This window comes from Triturus cristatus, chromosome 2_1, assembly GCF_964204655.1.
Source record: "Triturus cristatus chromosome 2_1, aTriCri1.1, whole genome shotgun sequence".
Taxonomy (NCBI): domain Eukaryota; kingdom Metazoa; phylum Chordata; class Amphibia; order Caudata; family Salamandridae; genus Triturus; species Triturus cristatus.
The window spans coordinates 481,705,068-481,711,067 of record NC_140581.1 but is presented as its reverse complement, the minus strand read 5'-3'; positions in this window follow the sequence as shown (position 1 = coordinate 481,711,067).

Here is a 6,000-nt window from a genome sequence, read left to right as displayed (position 1 = left end):
ACAAGCATCCTAGGACCGGTTTCGGGGTTTCACCCCTCTTCAGCCAGGATAGCTTGATTCCAGTGGCATGGAGAGCAAGGGACCCACGTCTGGGCATACCCTTCCCACTCGGGATGACAAATGCAAAAACAACAATTGATGGACAGAATGCAGAACAATGTCATACATTCACCCCAGTACAGAGATCTGGGCCTAAATCCATCGTTTTTTTGCTCACCATGTCGTTCCAGTTTGAACCCAGCCATATCCAAATCAGTCTTGACCCTGGGCCCCATGGGAACAGTCCAGCCCGAACTGCCAAGCCAGGTCCTCCCTGGACTGGAAACAAGCATCCTAGGACCGGTTTCGGGGTTTTACCCCTCTTCAGCCAGGATAGCTTGATTCCAGTGGCATGGAGAGCAAGGGACCCACGTCTGGGCATACCCTTCCCACTCGGGGTGATATGATATGATATGAAGATTGAGACACCTGCTCTGTCTTCTAGGGCTGTGCTGTGGATGATGTGTGAAAGTTCTTTCAAGCTAGTTTGGCCTCTTTAACATTGGACTATACTTCTGAGGACACAGAGTTACGGGTGAAGGTTGAAGTCCAGGCCCAACAATAGTACCAAACATCCAGCTGAGTATTGAGCAGTTAAAGTTCCTTGTGCAGGTGAGAGGTCCCTGAAGATCAGAGCTGCATATGTGAGGGGTGGCAGCCTCATCAAGTCAAGAACCTTGACCTAGAATAAGTACGCAACAGATCCTGGGGCATCTGTGACGTCAGATGAGTTCAGTCAAATGTTTATAATTATTCCAACCCATTTCTAGGATTCAGATTCTATGCCAGAGTTGATATGATGAGCCTGGGGTCAAGGATCACACGCCATGACAGGTAAGTCCAGCTTTTTCTATTTGCACCTCAGCTAACCACATCCTCACTTCAACAGTCAACTAGTTGAGCATCAGCATTCTCCAGGATGTATTCTAGAGATAGAACCTTCTGACGCTAAGGTGCACAGACACAAACCCAAGACACCACAATTGCCAATCCACATTCCTCGACACCCTCTTAGCAAGGACCAATGGTATCTACAGGGTCAGGATTTGTACAAGCCAGTTACAGCATTTCACCAGTGATGTACAGAGCAAGAAACGAGATGAGATGACACAGCAAGGCAAGAATAACCAGCAAGAGTTTGTAGTCCCATACTCAGCTGAGCTGAACTAGATCATGCCACTACTCACCTTGGCTTTCAAATATATAGACCAAGCAGATAGTATCAGTGTCCAAGGATTCTATTGTCAGGAGTAATATGTCAAAATATTGAGGATAAAAATAGCAATCTGACAAAATACTGTGGAAAACAAAATGCATGTTGTGAGGTTCAGAACGTATAGGTAAGTAAATATTGAGTATATTTAACCCCACATCTACATACCTCGAAGATATATATATATGATTTATAAACTGATGGTTAAGAACAGAAAAAACTGAAATTCGCCAATTACAGTTCAGTGAGCTATCAATAAACTTCACACCTGACATCCACTGTTTATGACCCCACATATTACATTGCTCATGACAGATTAAATGACATGATTGATACCACTGATGACATCTCAAAGTACATCATATCTGGACTTTTTGATCATATTCGAAGTCGAGTATGCACCCAACCCCATTGGGCAACCTACAACTAACACCCAAGCTGTGCATGGTCAACAGCTAGATCCTTCACCAAACCCCCTGTGGCCAGCCAACAACCTGCGGTGCATGCCCAGAAGTTGTGCCCAGCAGAGCGATGCATCCAGAGCTTGCCCTTCGACCAGGACCTGCACTCACCTCTGCCACAGCTATCCAATCTCCACCAGTCGTCCCAACCCCTCAGCCCCATGGTCACCCAACCCCTCTCTACACACAGCCCACAGGCCATGCACAGCTGGAGATTGGGCACGCGGGCAGGTATTGCACCCATCCCAACAGCAGGTGGAAAACCATCCACTTTGCATTGGGCAGTAGAGATTGGTTGCAGGACCTGGTCTCAAGCAGGCCTTGCGCTCAACCCCTGGTGTTTCATTTAAGCGCAGCTGGGTGCTGGCTTAGGCATAACAATATAGCAACAAGATGATGGATGAAGTGCTAAAACTTTTCAAACACTCACCCCGGTCAGAGATCTGGGTTAAATCTATGGTTCTTTAGCTCACCGTGCCACCCCAGGTTGGACCCAGCCAAATGCAAATCAGCCTTGACCCGGCACCTCATGGGAACAGTCTATCTCAAACTGCCAGGCCAGGTCCTCCTTGGGCCATAAACAAGCATCCTGGGGCCGGTTTCAAGGTATCATGATGGATTAAACCAAGGTCTGTGACTGGGGGTGAGTGTTTAAAAAAGTTTCAGCATCCGTCCATCTATTTATTTTGTGATGTTGTTAGGCATAACAATACCTACTCTAGAAATATATGTAAAACTTCTCCAGAAAAGGCTGGCGTAAGCGTGTGTTAAAGATTGCAAAATGGTGATATTATTCGAAATTAGGATTTGAAGGTTTGTGGTATTCTTCAGTCATATGAATGGCAATGCCAAGCTAATAATTATGCTTGAATAATATACTGCCTAAAGGAAGAACTATAGTTGTTGATAGCCTTAATAGACATGGTTGGCGTGCAGTTCTTGAACTGGTAGAGCGAAGCATAGGAACGAACGGTTTGGCTCAAAGTAGCGATTTAGCCTTATGATAAGCATAGCTGTATTATTTTATGCCAAGAACATTGGCTGAGTTTGGCAGTCTGGGAGACCCAGAACATAGAGTTATATGGGATAAGGTAATGTTATAAGCAAACACCATGTCAACAACAACAACCTTTCGTTTTAGAGGATAGGATAGCTGAAGCCATCTTAGCTTGCCGAATGCAAATATCCACAGGCTGGATCTGAAGCGGCCTCGGGCATTGCGTGTGCAGTCGGCTGGTTGTGCAGGCTCAATCCTCTCTGGAAAACAGAACCACTCCCTGTAAAAGATGCGAGCCACCCCAATGTCATTCTGTCATATCAAGCCCCCAAAAACACCCCCTATGACATGCCTTTTCTGACATTTGAATGAATTATCAGTCGCTCTAAGCACATGAAGCATGATGGACAGGCGCCCACAGACAATGAGATCTGCGATGCATAGCTGGTGATCTGGAGGACTCTGACACAGTCCTCCTTGCAGATCTGGCACCAAACTGACCACACATACCCAGTACTAATTAGAGAAGAAGGAGGACTATAACAAGGTTCATCCGGGCAGGTCTCCACCTCACCTCTCTCACCTATGGCGTGCAGAGCAGAAAAGCAGGTGAGAAGAGGTCAACCATGGTTCCCACTCTTTGGGATCTGAATGTGCAGAGTGGCTCTGCTGTCTCTCACGCTATGGTTTAGAAAGACCTGTCTATCATAGGAGCTGCTATACATGCATACGGCCACTGTTGTTAATACAGAAAGGACCACAACAGCTACCACAGCTGCCACTACAACCGGGACAACAGCAGCAATCGCAGTTGTAACCACAGCAAGGACAAAAGCTACCTCCAAATCAGGAATAACAGTGGCCACAACAGCAGGCATCATAGCAGCAACCCAACAGCAATAAACATCTCTACGGTCACAGTAGAGACCACAGCAGGAACAACTACTGCAAAAGCATCAACCACTGCTGCCAGCATGCTAGGAACATCAACAGATGCCAGTACAGCAGAGTCAACAGCAGCAATCACTACTGCAACCACAGGAAAGGCTACAACAGCCACCACAGCTGCCACTTTCACTAGGAGAAAAACAGTCATGACAACAGCAGGCACCAGTTTGCAATGGGAAGAGTTAGAAGGATGGGGCCAACTGCCTAGGATTCAGCAAGCTAGCTGGAGACATAATGACCAGCCTTAATGTGGTAGAGGCGGGTTTGATTTTCATGGCTAGCAGTGCTCAGAATACTATAATCTTGTAATGCTGATAAAGGCATGTTGTGGGTCATATTTTAGAATTAAATCAATTTTTATTAGCAGAGCACATAGCATGAAAATACATTGCCTCATGGCCTACAGCCCTGTGGACCGGCTACATCAAAATCAGCAAAAGGAAGGCGGGCCTATGAAACAATGGTTTTCTTATGTAGGTAGTTGACACAGCATGCCGCCTACAAACCATTCCGGGCCGGCTGCGTTTGGGAAAGGAGGCAAGTAACTGCCCTAGATCTACAAAATGTGAATAGTAGAAAAGTCAGTCGAGAAGCTATTATGCGTGAGGCAGGGAGCCAAGAACCTGTCTTCTACTACTGATGGCTATAGAGTCTGCTTTTAAAAAGGAAGCGATGAAAACCGCAGACCCAACAAGAAACATTCCAAATGGAAGAAAAACACAAAAAAAACAATAGCCCCCCTCATCCCCCACCCCACTCCTCTCCCGGTGAGCGGATAAAATGCACCTTTGTGTACGGATACTATCCAGTGTGGTAGGTGTTGGTAGCATGGGGACACACCTGGGATCAAGATCGCTATTCATACTCATGCCCTTCGGGAATCAGTTTCAGAATCTGGAGATAGATGGGGCAGGACAATTCCTGGAACTCCGTGGATAGAATAGAGATAAAGGGGGACCAGATCTTGGCGTAGTCAGATTTGATCCCTAGAGTAACCATAGACAGCGTCTCCATGCCCAAAAGATACCACAACTGATGCAGCCACTGTGTATGTTCCAGGGACCTGTCTGTTTTTCACCCCGCCAAAAGTACCCGGCGTGTGGTATTCAGCGCCAGAGCAATCTGGCTGCCTTTGGTTGAGCGCAGAGGGAAGGTCAGTGCATTCGGCAACCCCAAGATGGTGTAAGCTAGGAGTGTGGGGATGGTGGTGTTGAAGGCCTTATCAATCTCATCGAGGATCTTTTCCCAGTATCTCGTGAGCTTTGGGCAGTTCCATAGCAAATGAAGGAGGGTACCAGGGCTACCACAGCCGCATCAGCAGAGTCCATCGCATTGAGAGTTTCACTTGGTTAAACAAGTCGGGGTATAGTACCAGTGAGATACAATTTTAAATGCAGTTTCAGTGTGGCCCATGGAGTGTGAGGTGTGGCGGGTTCTGTAAAAAACATCCTCCCAATCTTTGTCAGACAGGGTACGACCTAATTCCGCCTCCCACCGTCTCTGTCCTGCGGTTCGAACCCTCGCGGGGCTCTGAGTGAGGAATGAGTATATTTCAGAGATGAGTTTACGGTCATCCTTTTTATAGACAAACCACCTTTAAAATGGCCGTATCAGTCTAACAGCCAAGGGTCGTATTGCGGGACCAGTTATCCAGTGCAGCATTTGCGTATGTAGAAAGAGGACCGAGTCTACAAGACCATAATCCTCTTGAAGGTGCGTAAAGGAAATGTGACCCTGGAGGCCTAAAAAATGCCCCAAGCACTTACACCCGCCACCCAGCCACTACTTGCCCGCCCCTTTATCCATCCAGGGAGGAAAATCAGGGTTTTAAAAGATTGGAGACATGGGAGAGAAGAAAGTAGTAAGATTTGCTCGCATAAACACCCTGTCCCACGTTAGCATAGTGGGGGGAGTAACTGTCGAGGAGTACAGCCCCCAAGAACGCGAGGACTTAGGTAAACAGGACTCTCTCCAAATATGGTGCCCTGCCACCGTCTGGTCCATGAAAACCCAGTACTTCTCTGTCATGTGACGATTCCATTTCACAAGGTAACGCAGCAGAGAGGCCTGGAAGTAGCGTGTGATGTTGGGCAAGGGCAGGCTGCCCTCCTTTTTAGGGCGCTGTAGCCGTGTCCTCTGCAGCCTGGGGTAAATCAGGCCGCAAACAAAACTTTCAATCTCAGTTTGTATGTGAAGGAGTGAGTTCGGTGGGGGCTGCACGGGGAGCGTATGAAAGAGATACAAGACCCAGGGTAGTACATTCATTTTAACCACGGCCAGCCTCCCAAGACACGACAGTGGCAGGCGCCGCCAATGGGCTAAATCCGTTTGGATGCGAGAGA